General features: G+C 39.4%; 1 protein-coding gene across 1 annotated transcript in view; it reads left to right on the top strand.

Annotated features, from left to right (window-relative positions):
* Positions 1–19417: 19417 nt before the first annotated feature.
* LOC309361253 (uncharacterized protein) overlaps positions 19418–20369 on the top strand; it is a gene marked incomplete at its 3' end in the record, with an annotated part of 372157 nt that continues 371205 nt past the window's right edge. Inside the window, exon 1 of the mRNA XM_081896162.1 lies at positions 19418–19473. The remainder of the gene's footprint in view (positions 19474–20369) is intronic.

Here is a 20369-nt window from a genome sequence, read left to right as displayed (position 1 = left end):
CTTGGTAATTTATTTTGTTGTAAATACTCTTCCATTTTATTAACCTCTAATTGTTCTTGTTTATACAAATCTTTATAAAAGTTTAAGAATTTTATTTCTATTTTTACTGGGTCTGTTATTTCCTCCCCTTGGTCCAAAATTTTATTTATAGCTTTTTTTGTTTGCTTTTCCTTTATCATCCATGCTAACAACTTATTGGCGGACTCAAAATACCTTTGTTTTGCCCATTTAATTTTATTTTCTACTTCCTTATTTAATATACTAGAGATATGGGATTGCAATATCTTTATTTTTTTGTAATATTTCTTGACTTTTGGGGTTTTTGATCAACTCTTTTTCATTAATTCTTATCTGTTTAGTTAGGGTATTATTGTCTTTTATCTTCTTCAGCCTAGCCATTTGTTGTATTCCAAGACCCCTCATGTACGCTTTACTTGCGTCCCAAACTATATTTATATCTGTATTTTGTTTCCCATTTATCTCGAAAAATTCCACTAACTTGATTTTTGCTAGCGTCACCCATTGGTCGTCTCTTCATATCTCATTGTTCATCCTCCACCTTCCCTTTGTTTGCTTTTTAATTTCCATATGTATTTTTACTGGATTATGGTCTGATATAGTGCTTCCCAGAATTTCTGCTTTTTCTAAGAAGAGGGTCAGCCCTTTAGAAATCCAAATAGCATCTAACCTCCCCCCTGATTTTTTAGCTTCCGAGAAGTGTGTAATATCTTTCCCATTAGGGTGTTTAATTCTCCATGAGTCATAGAGGTCAAAATTATCCACCATCTGGAAAAAGGAGAGTGGTAATTTACCTTCATTGGTAAGTTTCCCTCTAAAAGTTCTATCCCATTCGACCGAGACCACTCCATTCCAATCTCCCATAAGAACAATATTCTCCCCAATATAATTCCATAACTTCTTTTCCAGCTCCTTAAAAAACTCTGATTTATTATTGTTCGGAGCATAAATGCCCACTATGATTATTTCCCCCCCTTCTATAGTAATCCGCACTCCTACAGTTCTACCTTCTTCATCCACAAAAAGTAATTGGGGGTCTAGGCTTGCTTTAACGTAAATCACAACACCCCTCTTTCTCTCTGTTCCCGATGCAATAAACTCTAGGCCCAGGTTTCTATTCTGTAAGACCCTTGTATGACTTTTAGAGATATGGGTCTCTTGTAGGCATACGATATCCCATTTTTTCCTCTTTAATACGTGATTTATTTTATTCCTTTTAAGTTTACTGTTTAACCCATTTACGCTGCAAGAAATGCACTTTAGTGCCATAAAGTTTTAATAATCATACGTCACCTTCTCAGAATTAAAATTTAGAAATAAAGTCCTAGTTTCCAGTTCTGCTATAATCTTGCTTCTTCGGCTTCTTGTGGTTTCTCCCCCCCCCCCCAAGTCCTTCCATATTTTTTTACGAAAAAAGTCTGCTTCTTCTGCCGATCTGAAGGTCTTGCATCTTCCTTTATAGGTAAAAGTTAACCCTTTGGGGAATTCCAATCTAAATAAAATTTTGTTTTTCTTTAGAGCAGTTGTCAGGGGTTTGTAGTTTTCCCTTTTATTCACGAGGCGAGTTGGGACCTCTTTCATTATTTCTATGACTTTGTCATCTATACATAAGGCATTACTTCTACTTTTCAGTAATATTTTTTCTTTAAGAAGTCTTGAGTTCAAGAAGACCAGGCAGTCTCCTGGTCCTTTTTTGGTTTTAGGTTTATGCAGTTTTTTTTATAAATAATTTTTATTCTTTTCCAATACAAAACAAAAAAATACAGTTGTACCAAATTTACGCAAATTTTCACAAATTTGTTGCTTTTTGGACTTCCTTCGGATTCTCTGAGAATCATCCATATTTACTTCTCAGTTTACGCATTTCTCTGTATATATTGCCATTCAGCTTCCCTCCCACTCCCGTTTGTGTTTTTAACAATATATCTCTATTTTCACAGTGCTTCTTGAAACCCCACCAGTGTTGTTTGCACATCACATGTTCTTTTCAAATATTCAACAAATTTCCCCCAGTCCTCGGTGAACTTTTGGTCTTGAAGATATCTAATTTTTCCGGTTAATCTGTCCAACTCTGCGTAGTCCATCAGCTTCATTCTCCATGCTTCTATTGTCGGTAGCTCCTATTGTTTCCATTTCTGGGCCAGTAGAATTCTTGCTGCTGTGGCTGCATATTGAAAAAGTTTACAGTCTTTTCTTCTAATTTCGTTCCCCGTAATTCCTAGAAGAAAGGTCTCTGGTTTCTTTGTAAATGTATATTTTAACATCTTTTTCATTTCATTATAAATCAACTCACAGAAACCCCTCACTTTCTTACATTCCCACCACATATGGTAAAACGTACCTTCTTTTTCTTTACATTTCCAACATTTGTTGCACGTCTTATACATTTTTGACAGTTTTACCGGTGTGATATACCATCTATAAAACATTTTCATAACATTTTCTTTAAGTGCTGTGCACGCAGTAAATCTTAGATTCTCATTCCACAGTTTTTCCCAATCCTCGAACTGAATATTATATCCGAAATCTCTGGCCCATTGTATCATTACCGATTTAACTTCCTTTTTTTTTTATTAAATAATTTTTATTGGTTTTTTACACATATAAAAGACAATACAGAACAAAACACAAACATCAAAAACATACAACAAAAATTTGACTTCCCCATACCTTCCCTTCGCCACATCCTTATTTTACCATTTTTTCGAGCAACTCTTCAGTCAATTTTTAATCAAGTCCCTTTTAAATTTACTTAAAGTTTAACATTTACGGCTGTAATTCTTTATTTCTTACCCCTTGACATCTTATCAGTCCACAATTTTACAATAATTTTTGAGATATACTTTAAATGTTCTCCAGTCCTCTTCCACTGTCTCTTTCCTCTGGTCACGGATTCTGCCGGTCATCTCTGCCAATCCCATATATTCCGTCACCTTCGTCTGCCATTCTTCCAGAGTAGGTAGTTCTTGCATCTTCCAATACTTTGCCAACAGAATTCTTGCTGCTGTGGTTGCATACATAAAAAATGTCTTATCCTTCTTTGGTACCAATTGGCCGACCATGCCCAAGAGAAAAGCCTCCGGTTTCTTTGCAAATGTCCACTTAAGGACTTTCTTAATTTCATTATAGATCATTTCCCAGTAGGCCTTAATCTTTGGGCAGGTCCACCAAAGATGATAAAACGTGCCTTCAGTCTCATTACATTTCCAGCATTTATTATTGGGCAGATGGTAGATCTTTGCAAGTTTGACTGGGGTCATGTACCACCTATAGATCATTTTCATTATGTTCTCTTTCAAGGCACTACATGCCGTAAATTTAATACCGGTGGTCCATAACTGTTCCCAGTCAACAAACATAATATCATGACCGATGTCCTGTGCCCATTTAATCATAGCTGATTTCACCATTTTATCCTGTGTGTTCCATTTCAGCAGCAAGTTATACATTCTAGACAAATTCTTAGTATTGGGTTCTAACAGTTCTGTTTCTAACTTTGACCTCTCCTTCTGAAAACCAAGCTTCCTGTCCTGCTTAAATGTCTCATTTATCTGACGATAATGTAGCCAATCTCGAACTTTATGCTTTAGCTTCTCAAAACTTTGAAGCTTCAGTTTTTCACCATCATATTCTAAAATTTCACAATATTTAGGCCAATTAGAGTCCATGTTAAGTTTTTTCACTGCCTTCGCTTCCATTGGTGACAACCACCTGGGGGTTTTACTTTCCAATAGGTCCTTATATCTATTCCAAACATTATACAATGCTTTCCTGACAATATGGTTTTTAAAGCTTTTATACACCTTTACCTTGTCATACCACAAATATGCATGCCAACCAAAACTATTGTCATATCCTTCCAGATCCAAAATGTCTGTATCTTCCAGAAGTAGCCATTGCTTCAGCCAGCAAAATGCTGCTGATTCATAATAAAGTCTTAAGTCTGGCAGGGCGAAGCCCCCTCTGTCTTTTGCATCAGTTAAAATCTTAAATTTTATTCTGGGCTTTTTGCCCTGCCAGACAAATTTGGATATATCTTTCTGCCACTTCTTGAAGCAGTCCATTTTGTCTAGGATCTGCAATGTCTGAAATAAGAACAGCATTCTTGGCAGTACATTCATCTTGATAACAGCAATTCGGCCTAACAAGGAAAGTTTCAGCCTGGACCATATATCTAGATCTTTTTTTACTTCTGACCAGCATTTTTCATAGTTATCTTTAAATAAATTCGCATTTTTAGATGTTAAATTTACCCCCAGGTACTTAACCTTTTTTGCTATTTCCAACCCAGTTTCACTCTGAAACCTATCTTTCTCCTCATTTGTTAGATTTTTTTCCAACACCTTTGTTTTCTGTTTATTTAATTTGAATCCTGCAACCTGGCCAAATATCTCCATTAATTCTAAAACTCTTTTGGTACTAGCTTCTGGCTGTTGCAAAGTTAACACTAAATCATCTGCAAATGCCCTTAATTTGTATTGTTTGGTTCCGACCTGTATTCCTTTTACCAGCTGGTCCTTTCTAATCATATTTAATAAAACCTCCAGGACAGATATAAAAAGTAAAGGGGATATAGGGCATCCCTGTCGTGTGCCTTTCTCTATTGGTATTTCGTCCATTACCACATTGTTCACAATTAGTTTAGCTCTTTGTTCAGAGTATATTGCACCTATACCGTTTTCAAACCCTTGGCCTACCCCCATCCCATGGAGATTCTTCTTCATAAATTTCCAAGGAATGTTGTCAAAGGCTTTCTCCGCGTCCACAAAGATCAAAACTGCCTTTCTGTTGACGTCCACCTCTAGCAACTCCAAAATGTCTATAATATTCCTCACATTATCTGACATGTGTCTCCCTGGGAGAAAGCCTGTTTGATTCTTGTGAATCTCCTCTACCAGTACTCTCTTAAATCTTTTCGCTAGAATGTCTGCAAAAAATTTATAATCCACATTCAAGAGTGATATAGGGCGGTAGTTCTTAACTTGATGTTTCTCAGTTTCTGTCTTCGGTATAAGTGAGATAAATGCTTCTTTCCACGATTCGGGAGCCTTTTCCCCCTCTAATATCTGATTGCATACTTCCTTCAATGGTTGTATTAACCATTCCTTAAGAGCTTTGTAGTATTTCGCAGTCAAGCCGTCTGGTCCTGGTGATTTCCCCAATTTCATATTCTGAATGGCATCCTCTATTTCCTGTTCTGTAATTTTTTCATTCAAAATCCTTTTGTTTTGTTCTGTAATTTTTGATAATCTATATTTTTTAACGAATTCCTCCATTTCTTGTTCATTTACAGGCCCTTGTGCATACAGTTTTTTAAAGAAACTTTGAAAACAGTTACTTATCTCATTCGGTTTTTTGACAAGTTTCCCATCTATTTCCAAGGATGTCACAGTGTTTAACTTTTGTCTCTTTTTCAGTTGCCATGACAGCAGTTTCCCACATTTATCTGCTGATTCAAAAGTCTTTTGTCTCATTTGCTTTATTTTCCATTCTATCTCTTGATTCATCAATTCCATGTATTGCGTCTGGTAATATTTTATTTCTCTTAAAATCTCATGAGACTTTGGTTTGGATCTCAATTTCTTCTCTCCTTCTTTTATCTGTTTCAAAATCTTTTCCTTCCTCTCATTTTGTTTTTTCCTCTTTATAGAATTCTGCTGAATTAGGAAACCGCGCATCACGCGCATCACGGCCTTACTTGCGTCCCATACTGTTCCTTTTTCCACCTCCGTTCTCAAATTTATCTCAAAATAGTCCTTCACTATTTTTGGGGCCTTTTGATAAATTTCTTCATCTCTAAATAGGGTGTCATTCATTCTCCATCTAAAGGTTCCAGCTGTTGTTAATTTCATTTCCATCTTAACTGCATTATGGTCGGAACAGGTTTTTGTGCAGATTTCTGTTTTTTTCACTCTTGGTGCCAGATTGCTAGAAATCCAAATTTGATCAATTCTAGTCCAGGTCATTTTTGCTTCAGAGAAGAAGGTTCCCTCTCTTTCCAGAGGGTTCCTTGTTCTCCAAATATCAATCAGGTCCATGGTGTCAGTCAGTTCAAAGAAAGTCTTTGGTAGTCTCCCATCCTTGGATATTACTTGTCTTTGTGCTTTGTCCATATTTGTGGAGACAACTCCGTTCAAGTCGCCCATCAATATGATTTTAAAGTCCATAAAGTCCATTAAGGTCTCATGCAACTTCTTGAAGAACTCTGCCTTCCCCTCATTAGGTGCATAAACTCCAACAATTAAAATCTTTTCTCCTTGAATTTGAATTTCTACTGCCAGGTATCTTCCTTCATCATCTTTAAAGATCATTTTTGGTTCCCATTTTTCCTTGGCGTAGATCACCACCCCTCTTTTCTTAACTTTGTCTGAGGAAACAAATTCCAGTCCTAATCTCTTGTTTATCAAAAGTTTTCTGTGTATCCTGGCAATATGGGTTTCTTGCAAACCCATGAATTGGAATACACATATAAGTGCTGCAATAGTTAAGGCCAAAGTGACAGCCCAACATATTAAATCCTATTTTTTTTTCTCCAGTAGGAAACAGATTTATTCCAGCTGTATTGCAAGTGATTGACATGAAACTTTGTGCCCAACTTCTATACGGCACACCAGTGTGGATTTCAGGTGACCCCAAGAGGTTGGATAAATTTCACGCATCCCTTCTGAGGTCATTGTTAGGACTTGCAAACTCTGTAAAATATGAAACAATATGTTGTGAGCTGGGAATATTGCCTTTGTCAGTAAGAGCATGGCTGAGGACCTTGAAATACTGGATCTTCCTTCATTATAGAGCCCTATCCCCTAATTCTCTACTTTACGATCTTTTAAGTGATAGTGCAATCTACAATCTATCATTGATTTGTAGGAGAAAACTGGATTCGATAGGGCTCACTCTAACTGACTTTGAAATCTCTGATCCCAAAGATACATGGGAAATTATCAGGAAGACTCTCACAGAAAAAAGTGTTCTCGCCATGCTTGAGGTTGCAAAGCACAGCACCTGCTCTCCTATCCACTTAAATCTCCCTTTGTGTAGAGATTTCCAAAAGGGATACATGACAAATCTGAAGAAACATGAATCGTGTAGGCTGTTTATGTTGGCCAGATTTAACATGTTTCCCTCGGTGGTAGTGAGAGGAAGATACCTAGCTATCCCAGAATCAGAGCGTCTCTGCAAATGCAGAAAGCAGGAACCCGACACTCTGGAGCATATATTCTTTTCCTGTGATTTTGGCAGTTGTGCCAGAGGACAATTATTTGAGGCCCTAAAATTTATTAGACAGATTTTTACACAACCAACTGTTCAGGACCTGCTGGCGGACAGCGATGACAAAATTACTTTAATAGCGGCTGAATTTTTAAGTGCTGTCCATGAAGAAAGAACGGGCCATGATAAAGAGACTTAGTGGTTTTTATTGGTAGGTGATGTTGCTATGTTGTATTATATTATCTATGTTCATCAATTTATCTCTTAGAGTTAAGAATAAGACTGGGATAAACTGTGTTTGCTGAGCCCGTATTTTATACAGTCTGTATATGATGCTTGTTAGTTAATGTGTGGTGTGTTATGCCTAATAAAGGATTTTGAATTGAATTGAATCATTTGATGTGTAAGGTCCATTATAAGAGCTGATTTTTTTTCAATTTTATTGCCCATAGTTACTACTTTCTCTTCCAGTGATTTTATATTTCCGCCTACTAAGTTTATTCTGTCCCCTAAGTCTTTCTGCATGGCAATAATCAAATCCTTTACATCCATACTCACTTCACCTTCCGCCACCGAAGTTCTCCTTGCTTGGCTGGCAATTAAAGTTTGGCCAATTGTTGATTGCGTTTTCTTTGAACCCATTTGGGTGTTTGGGTATTTTTGGGTGGCTGGTTGTTTTGAGATTGAGTTCACTTGTCTTTCGATTCCGCTTCTCCGCCTCAGATTCTATATAGTCTCCAAAGATTAAAGCTATTGGGAGTTCCCCTGTGGGAAGTTTAATTGGATCTAATTTTCATGGGTAATTAATTTTATCTTTATGCTGGATATATTTGGAATTTTAATTTTCCCCTTTATTTATATCTAATGTTTATGCTTTACAGTTCCTCTAAGCAAGTATTGGCGTTGCGGGTATGGCTATTACTTTTCCTCTTGGCTGTTGTATCTTTTCCTTCCACAAGTGGCCGCTGTGTCGCTCTTCCTACTATTCTTGAGTATTATGCCTCTTGGCTCTTATGTCTTCTTCCTCCACTAGTGGCCGCTGTGTAGCTTTTCCTACTGTTTTAGGCTGCTGTAACTTCTTCTTCCACCTTCATGGATCACTGGGAGTGCCCACCTCACTCAATCTGCTGACTCACTCCTCCAGTCTTATCCTCGCCTCTCCAGATCTCCGCAAGTCTCTGGTAAAGAGCTCTCCTTATTTCTGTTGTCTGTTTAACTGGTCTAAACTGTTCCCCCGCTCCAAACTCCAGTGACACTTCTTGGGTTAACTTTGTTGTTTTGGGAGCACAGAGAAGCCCCTCAAGATCTCTACCACACTGCCGGTTCTGCAGCATTAATTTCTGTTGTGAGGGATGACACCCTTTTAGCATTCCACTTGCAACTTCTTAATTTTATCTGTTTGTTAGTTCCCCCCTTTTTGTTTCTGATGTATTGTTGGGGCTTAGATAACCCCTTTCTCACTGTATAAATTAGGGGGAGGGGGCGCTCCTTGAATTTGTGTCAATATCTTACTGGAGAGTCCAGTGCTAGCTCATGGGGTCTGGAGGCAAAGGCACCGGAGGGCGGTGTCGCTCCTTTGCGCAGAGGTTCTCCCCTAAATTTCTTCTTTTTAAAAGTGTCTTAAAGTCCAGTTCTAGTGCGGGGAAACCCCTTTTTTGCACTACTGAGCCTCTGCTCCCGGGAAATCCACCCGAGTAGGGGCAACTTACGCCTCCTGTTGCTCCTGCTTCGCCTCTCCAGGTGCCGAGTTTGTCTCAAGCAGCTCAGAGCTCAAACTCCGACCCAACAGCTGAGCGCGCTGTTCTGGAAGTAGCATGCAGCTTATAAAAGCATTTTCTAATGTCTGAAGGGTTCTCTACAGATTTTCCTTCTGTAACAATGTTTGTAATAGTACTTTGTTTTTGTCTCTTCTTTAGTTGCCAGGCTAATAATTTCCCACATTTATTTGCAGATTCAAAATTTCTTTGTCTCATCCTTCTTATCTTCCATTCAATTTCTTGATTTACTAACTGTGAATATTGAACCTGTAGGGTTTTAATTTCTTTTTGGATCTGCAAATTCTTTGGGTTTCCTCTAAGCTTCTTCTCTTTATCTTTCAGTTGTTCCATAATTTTATCTTTTGTCTCATTCTGTGACTTTCTCCTAATTGCATTTTGTTGTATCAGAAACCCTCTCATTACCACTTTGCTGGCCTCCCAAATCACCCTTATTTCCATTCTTTGGTTCATATTGAGTTCAAAATAATCCTTTAGGGTTTTTTGGGCCTTATTAAGAATTAATGAACTTCAGAACAAATCATCATTCATTCGTCATCTGAAGGAACCCTGAACAAACGTTTTCAAGTCCATAAAAACTGCATTATGGTCCGAGCAAGTTTTAGGGCAAATTTCCGTTTTTATTACTTTAGGAACCAAGTCTCTGGATATCCATAGATAATCTATTCGCGAAAATACTTGGTTTGCATTTGAGAAAAAAGTGAAGTCTCTTTCCATTGGATTTCTAATTCTCCATATATCTGACAGATCAAATTTTTCAGTTAAATCAAAAAAAGTCTTTGGTAATCTGCCAGAGTTCGTAACCTTTGATCTCTGAGTCCTATCCATCAAAGTAAATGCAACTCCATTCAATTCCCCCATCAATATAATTTTATAATCCATATATTCCAACAGACTTGCTTCCAAGTTCTTAAAAAATTCCGCTTTACCATCATTAGGTGGGTAGATTCCTAATAACAAATATTTCTCACCTTGTGCCGAAATTTCTACTGCGATATATCTTCCTTCCTCATCTTTAAAACCAAATTTTGGATTCCATTTATCTTTTTAACTTTGTCAGGTGGCACACGGAGAAGATCTTCATAAGGGACTTGGATTACCCCCAGGGCCTGAACCTCCGGGGGTTCCTGCACCCTCGGACCCCCAAAAATCTGACAATAAGGTACCCCCACAGCAAGAATAACCAGATATATTCAGGATGTCTCTGCAACTTTTGAGCTGGAACATAAATGGCTGTAACATTCCAGGAAAAAGGAGAAAAATCTTTCACATTTTAAAAAAGGAACATTTGGACATTATTTGCTTACAGGAAACACATGTGACCAGGCTCCACAGAAAAGTGTTAATAAATAAAAGACTTGGTCAGGAATTTATATCTTCGGATACAGTTAAAAAGAGAGGTGTGGTAATTTATGCAAAAGAGAGCCTTTCACCTAAATTTCTGTTTAAAGATGAGCATGGAAGAATTTTGGCGATAGAAATACAACATCAAGGGGAAAAAATATTGATATTAGGAATTTATGCTCCAAATGAAGGAAAATCGGAATTCTATAAGAAGTTGCATGAGACCATGCTGGACTATCTGGACTACAACAACATCATTATGATGGGAGATATGAATGGAGTTGTATCAACCAATATGGATAAGTCACAGAGCCAAAAAATTTCTAAAGATGGGAGACTACCAAAGACCTTCTTTGAAATGACAGACAATATGGACTGGATTGACATTTGGAGAGTGAGAAACCCCTTGGGAAGGGAAGGAACATTTTTCTCTGAAGCCCAACTGACTTGGACAAGAATCGACCAGATATGGATAACTAGAGGTCTGGCACCTAAGATCAGAAAGGTGGAAATCTGCCCAAAGACATGCTCCGACCATAACGCACTGAGAATGGACATGACATTGATTCCAACCGGTTCCTTCAGATGGAAGATGAATGATGGCCTGTTTAGAGATCAGGAGATCACTAAGAAGGCCCAAAAAGCCCTAAAGGATTATTTTGAGATCAATATGAACACCACAGTGGAAAAAAGAACTATCTGGGACGCAAGTAAGGCCGTGATGAGGGGGTTCCTGATACAACAGAACACAGTAAAGAAAAGGAAACAAAACGAAAGGAAAGATAAAATTTTGGAAAAAATCAAGGAGTTGGAGAAGAAGTTAAGACTTAATCCGAAGTCCCAGCCGATTCTGAGAGAAATCAAACTTTACCAAGCACAATATTGTAAACTGATAAATCAGGAAATAGAATGGAAAATCAAACTAATGAAACAAAAAACTTTTGAGTCGGCTAATAAATGTGGAAAACTGCTAGCTTGGCAGTTGAAGAGGAGACAAAAGTTAAACACAGTGACAAACTTAGAGATTGAAGGAAGATGTATCCAGAACCCCGGAGAGATTAGAAAGTGTTTCCAGAGATATTTCAAAAAATTATACACTCAAGGGCCACAAGATGAAGCAGCGATTAAACAATTTCTAAAGACAAATGGACTGGCAAAGTTGTCAGAAGAAAATAGATCAATTCTGAATGGCAAAATAACACGACAAGAGATTGAGCAGGCCATCCAAAATATGAAACAGGGCAAATCACCAGGACCAGATGGGCTGACCTCCAAGTACTATAAGACATTGAAAGACTATTTGATACAACCACTGATGGAGGTCAGCAATGAAATTTTAGAGGGGAAGAAGGCGCCAGAATCGTGGAAAGAAGCTTTCATCACATTGATACCAAAATCGGAAACTGAAAAGACACAGCTTAAGAACTACCGTCCCATCTCCCTTTTAAATGTGGATTACAAAATATTCGCAGACGTTTTGGCAAGTAGATTCAAGAGGGTTTTAAACAAAGTAATCCATAAAGACCAGGCAGGCTTTCTCCCAGGTAGACATATGTCTGCCAATACAAGGAACATTATAGATATATTGGAGCTTTTACAAACAGACATAAATACTAAAGCTGTTTTAATTTTTATAGACGCGGAGAAGGCCTTTGATAACATATCCTGGAAGTTTATGAAAGGGAATCTAAAAGAAATGGGAGTGGGCCGGGGGTTTGAGAATGGGATTGATGCAATATATTCAGAACAAAAGGCTAAACTGATAGTTAACAATGTGGTTACAGAAGAGTTTAAAATTGAAAAAGGAACACGACAAGGCTGTCCGATTTCCCCGTTACTATTTATCTCGGTCCTGGAGGTGCTCTTGAACACGATTAGAGGGGACAGGTTGGTGGAAGGGATACAGGTCGGAGCGAAACAATACAAACTTAAAGCGTTTGCAGATGACTTAGTTCTGACATTACAGGAGCCAGAATCTAGTACGAAAAGAGTACTACAACTAATCCAGGATTTTGGTCGGGTGGCGGGATTCAAACTAAATAAGCAAAAAACCAAGGTGTTGGGAAAAAACTTGACAGATATTGAGTCGGAACGGTTTCAGAGAGAGACAGAGTTAACTGTGGTTAAGAAAGTTAAATACCTAGGGGTAAACATAACAGCAAAGAATTTGAGTCTGTTTAAAGATAATTATGAAAAATGTTGGTCTGAAATTAAGAGAGACTTGGATAGCTGGTCAAAATTGAAACTTTCATTGTTAGGTCGAATAGCTGCTATTAAGATGAATGTATTGCCAAAAATGTTATTTTTGTTTCAGACATTGCAGATTGTAGATAAAACGGAGTGCTTCCGGAAGTGGCAGAAAGATATCTCCAAATTTGTCTGGCAGGGCAAAAAGCCCAGAATTAAGTTTAAGATATTAACGGACGCAAAAGAAAGAGGGGGCTTTGCCCTGCCAGACTTAAAGTTGTACTATGAAGCCGCAGCTTTCTGCTGGCTAAAAGACTGGCTACTTCTGGAGGACACGGATGTGCTGGATTTGGAAGGTTTTAACAATGCATTTGGATGGCATGCATATTTATGGTATGACAAGGTTAAGATCAACAAGGTCTTTAAGAACCATATTGTCAGAAAAGCAATATTTAATGTCTGGACAAGATACAAAGACTTATTAGAAAACAAAACACCGAGGTGGCTGTCACCTTTGGAGGCCAAGGCCCGAAAAAGACCCAATATGGAGGCCAATTGGCCAAAATATTGGGAAATACTAGAAAGGGATGGAGACAATTGGAAACTGCAGAGTTTAGAGAAAATGAAAGATAAAGTGCGAGACTGGTTACACTATGCTCAGATTAAGGAAGTGTTTAAGATTGATAAAAAGTTAGGATTCCAGGTGGAGAAATCGAAACTGGAGACAGAACTGCTAGAACCTAAGACCAAGGTACTTTCAAAAATGTATAACTTGCTGCTGAAATGGAATACACAAGACGAAATGGTTAAATCGGCTATGATAAAGTGGGCACAGGATATTGGGCATAACATTATGTTTGAAGACTGGGAAAGGTTGTGGACCACGGGGCTGAACTTCACTGCATGTAATGCTCTGAAGGAAAATGTAATGAAAATGATATATAGATGGTACATGACCCCAGTGAAATTGGCTAAAATATACCATTCGTCTGATAACAAATGTTGGAAATGTAAGGAAAATGAAGGAACATTCTTTCACCTCTGGTGGACCTGCCCTAAAGTGAAGGCCTTTTGGGAAATGATATATAATGAGTTAAAAAAGGTATTTAAGTATACCTTCACCAAGAAACCAGAGGCCTTCCTTCTGGGCATGGTCGGCCAGAACGTGTTAAAGAAGGATAGAACATTTTTTATGTACGCTACAACGGCGGCAAGGATACTTATTGCTAAGAGCTGTAAAACCCAAGATCTACCAACACTGGAAGAATGGCAGATGCAGCTGATGGACTATATGCAACTGGCTGAGATGACTGGCAGAATCCGCGACCTGGGAGAGGAGAGGGTTGAAGAAGACTGGAAGAAATTTAAGATTTATTTACAAAAGTACTGTAATTTGGTTGAATCCTAACAAGGAAGCCAGAGTAGAAATAACTGTCTACCATTAAATTATAATTTTTTATTTGAGTTTAACCTAAATATTGCACTTAAGAGTATAAACAAGATGATAATTTGCTTGGAAAAATTCGTTTTTAATGATGAGAGTGGAAGCGGGAGACGTGAGGGAGTCCGCAATAGAATGAAAAGATGTTATGAAATCTATTTTGTTTGTTAAATATGTATCTGTAAAAAATCTTAATAAAAATTTTTATAAAAAAAAAAAAAAAAAAATTTGTCAGAAGAAATAAATTCTTGGCCCAATCTTTTATTTATTAAAATCTTTCTGTGTAGTCTTGTAATGTGGGTTTCCTGTAAACGAGTTATATCCAAGTTTTGTTTCTCCAAAATATGATAAATTTTTCTCCATCTTTGCGGTAAGTTCATGCCATGTACGTTCCATGAATAAATTCTCAACGCCATATTGTCTACTTACGAGAACGCTGCCTCCGCTCCTAGCAGCTGTGGAGTTTGTAATCAAAGTTCTACCGAGTGCTTTTGCATAAATCTATCCTTCTCCTCAAGATTCTTAATCTTTTGCTTTCTTCCTTCAAATTTGAAGGAAATTCCCACCTAAAAAAGATGTCCTTTCTCTTCAGAATATCTGTCAGGTCCCTATACTGGGATCTCAAGTTCAAAAAGTTCATAGGAACCTCTTTGAAGAGCACCACCAATTTATCGAGAACTTTGAGGCCTTTTTTATAGTGATGTCCCAAAATGATATCTCTTTGTTCCCTGATGGGAAGTTTTGCTTCTGCACATGACTCTGGCAAACCGCTCTAAGCTGAAGCATTCCTTCCTCACCCACCCTAGAATGTTTAGTTCACATTGAGTTCATGAAACATCGTACCCTGACCTGTTCTTAATGCATGGTTGACCACATCTACAGAATGCGATAGTTATGTTCTTTTAAGTTTTGCTATATCAATCACTAGTAATAGTTTAATAAGGAGGTTTTCATACCTGTCCAATTCTGTGTTCCCTTTCCCAAGCTTTAATCTATTGATGATTAATGCCTATATGCAACCTTTGCATTGTATTTGTGTTAACCAATCAGCAACAAGCACATATGTGGCAATGCTGTAATATTCAATAAAAGGGACTCCCTGAGACATGCTCGAGAGATGCCTCCCATATGACACTTGTCATTCGTCTGTCGTTTATTTCAACCCAACAGTTCCCTGGTCTTAAAGACCACAATACAATCATAGGTTATTTTAGTCTCTTTTTAGGTCCAAATCTGTAAGCTTTCTCCACCCAATCTTCTACTTCCTCTTTTTTCAAATCCCAGAATTCCACAAAATGTCCTATCAAACATTCTCTGAGTTTATCTTGATCCTGTTCCAGATTAGGGAACAGATCTCAATCTCAGATGAGATTCTTTCACGGTCAGCTGCAAGTAAGCTATAGCATTTTCATTTTCATATTGCAAACGTTCCAAATCCTGCACCCTGACATTCTCCAGTTGCGTCAATCTTGCATCATGTGACTTAATTTCCTCTTTGACATCTCACAGATTGGTACTTAAATGATCAACCCTTTTTTCCAATTTATTTACAGCAACTGTATTGCGGTCCAGCCCTTCTTTAATATCATTTAACGCTGACAATACCGACTCCTCAAATTGCATTGGTGCTTTAGAGCCACGTCTGGGCTTTTCTTTTTCTGAAGTCATAACTAAGGAATGTCAAGGTCAGTCACACAGTCTGCCAAAACAATGGAGAAAAACAGTTTCTCTCCTTTCCACCAGCCAAATTGGAAGCAGCTTCCTTAGTCTTTAAAACTGCTTAAATCTCAACTACAAATATGACAGAGAGAAATTTATCCAAGGCTCCCTTTGTTGCAAAGAAGTAAGACAATTTTAATCTACTTAAAAAGTTGCCAGTCAGAGCAGGACAGTTTATAAGCTGTTCAGTAGAGACAGAGATTATTTTTTTTCACTTCCATTGTAGTATCACCATGGAAACTAGCCTTCACTCCCGAATGGCCTGCTGCCAAAAGAGGATATCTCAGTCTTATATAACAAGTTTCCAGTTAATATAAATCATTCACAGCCCCTTTTACTCCCAAAAGAGGGACAAAATTGCTTGCAGTTTAAAAAGTTTCTCTTTCCTTTTAGGCTTCGGTCTTTGCACGCCAATTTATTACTTTGTTCAACAAAAGGGGACCTATCTCCTTTTTTTAAGTCTCCCTTATCTTCCCACTTATTTCCAAGATTTTCCAAGATTGATTTAGGAGTACTTACAGTTCCGAATTGCTAATTCTTTTTATGAAGGAATTGACCACTAATGATTGCCAGTCTCAGAGCTTCGCAGCTTTGAAGAAAGCAGTTGTTTCCGCTGTGCCGCGTCTCCACCCCACTAGCTCTCGGGGCTCTTGCGAGCTTACCGGGGAATGAGGGAGTCGCTGAAAGGCATCTGCCAGAAGACCAGGTCCTCAGAACGCCCGATCTGAGTTTTTTTGGGGGAACTGTGTCGCTCTCACAGTCTCCTCCCACTTCTAAGTGCAGGAGTTCTTTCAGCCGAAAGAATTTCAACTGCCATGATCACGAGACCAACAGGAGAGCCAGTGTGGTGTAGTGGTTAAGAGCGGTAGTCTCGTAATCTGGGGAACCGGGTTTGCGTCTCCGCTCCTCCACATGCAGCTGCTGGGTGACCTTGGGCCAGTCACACTTCTTTGAAGTCTCTCAGCCCCACTCACCTCACAGAGTGTTTGTTGTGGGGGAAGAAGGGAAAGGATAATGTTAGCCGCTTTGAGACTCCTTAAAGGGAGTGAAAGGCGGGATATGAAATCCAAACTCCAACTCCTCCTCCTCCTCCTCCTCCTCCTCCTCCTCCTCCTCCTCCTCCTCCTCCTCCTCCTCCTCTTCTTCTTCTCCTTCTTCTTCTTCTTTCCTGTTATGAGGTTTGTTTCCAATTGTTTACTATTTCTACTTGTTTTACTATTTCATCTTATCTTTCCTATATACAACATAATTTTTTCCATTTTTTAAAAAAGTGTTTCCTCGCCCTGTTGTTGAATTTCCTCTGTTAGTCTGGCTATTTCTGCATATTCCATTACCTCCTGTCGCCATTCTTCTACTGTTGGTAATTGCTGCTGTTTCCAAACCTGGGCTCTGAAGAGCAAGTATAAATGTAAAATGTAATACAATATGTGTATGTGGAGTATCTAATTGAAAAACTAATAAAGATTATTTTTAAAAAAGAAAAAATGGTGGCTCGTATTTTAATTCTGGTGCCCAGACAAATGCCATTGCAGAAGGCCAGCATTTGCCCACTGAAGTCAGTTAGTGCAGGAGACTAATGAGTCTTTAGCTGAGGATTATGGGAAGGGTGGCGTGTGAGTGTGTGTATGTGTGTGCGTGCCTGCCTGCCTGACTTTCCGTACAGATCTAGCCAACTGTGCATGCATAAGAATTGCCTCAAGTGTTACATGACTGAGCAAACTCCCCCAAACTGCTGCTATTCCCAGGCTCACTTGTGAGGACACTATTCGAACAGCTTCAGCCATGGGAGGACTATAAATAGCTTGCCTACCATCTGCTGCAAATAGATGTCCTTCAGAGAGGGAGAGAAATGTGCAGAGACAGGGATGTGGCCCTGCTGCTGGAAACTTATTGTACCCAAGGTCCTGACCACCCATATCATGCTTTCTTGGCAGGACTCAGCCCTGAACCTGTAATGTAGTGATAAATTGAGCAGAGTCTCTGAGCAGGTGCAGAGTGCCTTTCTCCATACCGCACTGAATGGTACCCAACCAAAGATGCGGACTTTTTTGAGAAGGGGAGGAAAAGAAAACACGCACACACAGAGCTATAACTGAATTGAAAACTTTATTGGAATGTCTTATTTGGTAAGATAGTTCACCACTAACCACTAACTTAAGAGCAGTTTTTATTTCAGAAGGAAAAAAACATACAGACAGAGCCTGGTACTTCCAAACTGTCTTCTCCAACTCTTTCAAACCAGAAGAGACACACAAAAGTAGTCCAAACATTATATGTGGAGCAGAAAATGCTGCAAAGTGTAATCAAAACCCACAGGGAAATATATATGAGAATGCAACTAACAGATAACCAACGCAAACTATAAAAGGAGCACCGGACCTGCTCAACTCATAGGTGCAAGACCTCGGAGAAAGATCTCCCAAAATGAAGCCCCAAGGGGAAGAGTGGTTTCAGTGTATCTGAGGCACAACTAACTCGCTCTCATGGTGGCGCATGGGCCACAGAAATCATCCTTGTGGCCAACCTGACCACTACCTGCAGAGGGACAGAAGGGGTGTGGGGGCCTTCCAATGGGTAGCTGTGCTGGGCCTTTTTCTCTCCATCTTTTTCCAGCCACCTAGCTAGAGGGCCATGCCTGGAGAGCAGGTGGGGAGTTCGGGCAGATGCCTCCTCTCTCACACACCCTGGGAGAAGACTCCTCTCCCGCCCAGTTAGGAAAGCCAACCCCCACCCAAAGCATGCCCTAAACATCCTCTAAGGGCAGTCCCCACACAGCTGAGCCCCATGGCTTTTAGAGAGCGAGAGCCTGGAACTCAGGAGGAATCACACCAAAATGCAGGCAAGGGTTGGGGTTTACACGCGCAGCTGCCTGGTGGGGAAACCAGGAGAGCTGGAGCTTCTCAATGGCATGTATGAAAGTCAGAACTGGGAGAGGTTGCCTGTGGGGAGGGAATGACAAGACACTCACACTTCCCTGTAACCTGACACCCTCCACCCCCCACCCCAATCCCAGAGCCTGACCTCTCTGCCACCACCCTTGCACCTCTGCTGCCATGAGCTTCTTCCCCAGATGAAGGGGGGATGAGGAACCTTGCTTTGCACTCTCAACTCCGCATGGCATGGAGCATTTCAATCAGGAGGCTCCCATGTGAGCCTCTCCATCTTTTTAACGTAGAGAAAAGGGGACTGGAGGCGACCTGACGGAAGCATATACAATTGCATGTGATGTGGAGAAAGTGGAGTTTTTTTTCCTCCCTCTCGCCTGATGACACCAGAACTCGTGGGCATCCAATGAAGGACAGAGAAAAGGAAGAAGTTATTCATGCAGCGCATCATTAAACTATGGAACTCCCTCCCACAGGAGGCAATGATGGCCACCAATTTGGAGAGCCTTGATGGAGGCTTGGACAAATCCATGGAGGAGGAGGAGACATGAGAGAAGTAATTGGGCAACTTATAAAGACTTATTGGAAGAAAAAGAAAATAAGCTAAAATAAAAAGAAAATAAGCTAAAATTAAAAGCTAAAAAAAATTTTGAAAGCTAAAAGAAAAAGAAAATAAGCTAAAATTAAAGAAATTTGAAGAAATTTGGAAACATTTGACTGATTGGTTTCAGTATTTTGAGCTAAATGAAACATTCCAAAAGGACAAACAGAAAGGCTTTTCCACAGAAATTTCAAGATTTCCACGTACCTATGGGACCGCCTCTCCTGGTATGCACCACGGAGGACCTTAAGGTCCACAAATGACAACATTTTGGAGCTCCCAGGTCGCAAGGTGGTTAGATTGGTCTCAACTAGAGCCAGGGCCTTTTCAGTACCGGCCCCAACTTGGTGGAACACTCTGTCACAAGAAACTAGGGCCCTGCGGGACTTGACATCTTTCCGTAGGGCCTGCAAGACAGAGTTGTTCTGCCAGGCCTTTGGTTTGGTCTCAGTCTGACCCTTATGTTTCCCTCCCCTTACGGTTTTGATCTATGGGCTACTTTTAAAATGAGGCTGCATTTTAAATTGCATTTTAACCTGTATTTTAAATTGGTTCTCTCCCCCCCGCCCCAATTATGTTTTTATTGTAATTTTACTAGTGTTAGCTGCCCTGAGCCTGGCTCTGGCCAGAGAGGGTGGGGTACAAATTATTATTATTATTATTATTATTATTATTATTTAAACACACACACACACAAACAAACACTCTCTAACATGTACAGGCACCTCCTTGACTGGGAGGTCAAGGAGGAACATCCAGATGGAATCATGGGAGAGGTTGAGGAAGGAGAACCTAAAATTCACAGTGTGCTATGAATTGAAAGAGAATTTCATGAAGATGCTCTACAGATGGTACTTAACACCTGTAAAACTGGCCAAAATGTATAAATCTAGATCAAACACCTGCTGGAGATGCAGGGAGGCGGAAGGCACCATGATCCACGTGTGGTGGAACGGCAAAAAAATCAGGGAATTTTGGGGAACAATCTACAATGAACTTAAACAATTGTTTAAATGTTCCTTCCCAAAGCAGCCCGAAGTCTTCTTGCTAGGCATAATGAGCAATGAAATCCCCAAAAGGGTAAGGAAAATCTTTATTTATGCGGTAGCAGCAGCTAGGATTCTAACTGCTAAGGTATGGAAAGGAGATTCTATTCCCTCATAATTAGACTGGCAAAATAAAATGCTAGA

This window comes from Podarcis melisellensis (genome assembly GCF_964234715.1).
Source record: "Podarcis melisellensis genome assembly, chromosome: W".
Taxonomy (NCBI): Eukaryota; Metazoa; Chordata; class Lepidosauria; order Squamata; family Lacertidae; genus Podarcis; species Podarcis melisellensis.
Note: the sequence above shows the minus strand (reverse complement) of the source record. Positions and strands in the feature narration are given on the sequence as shown.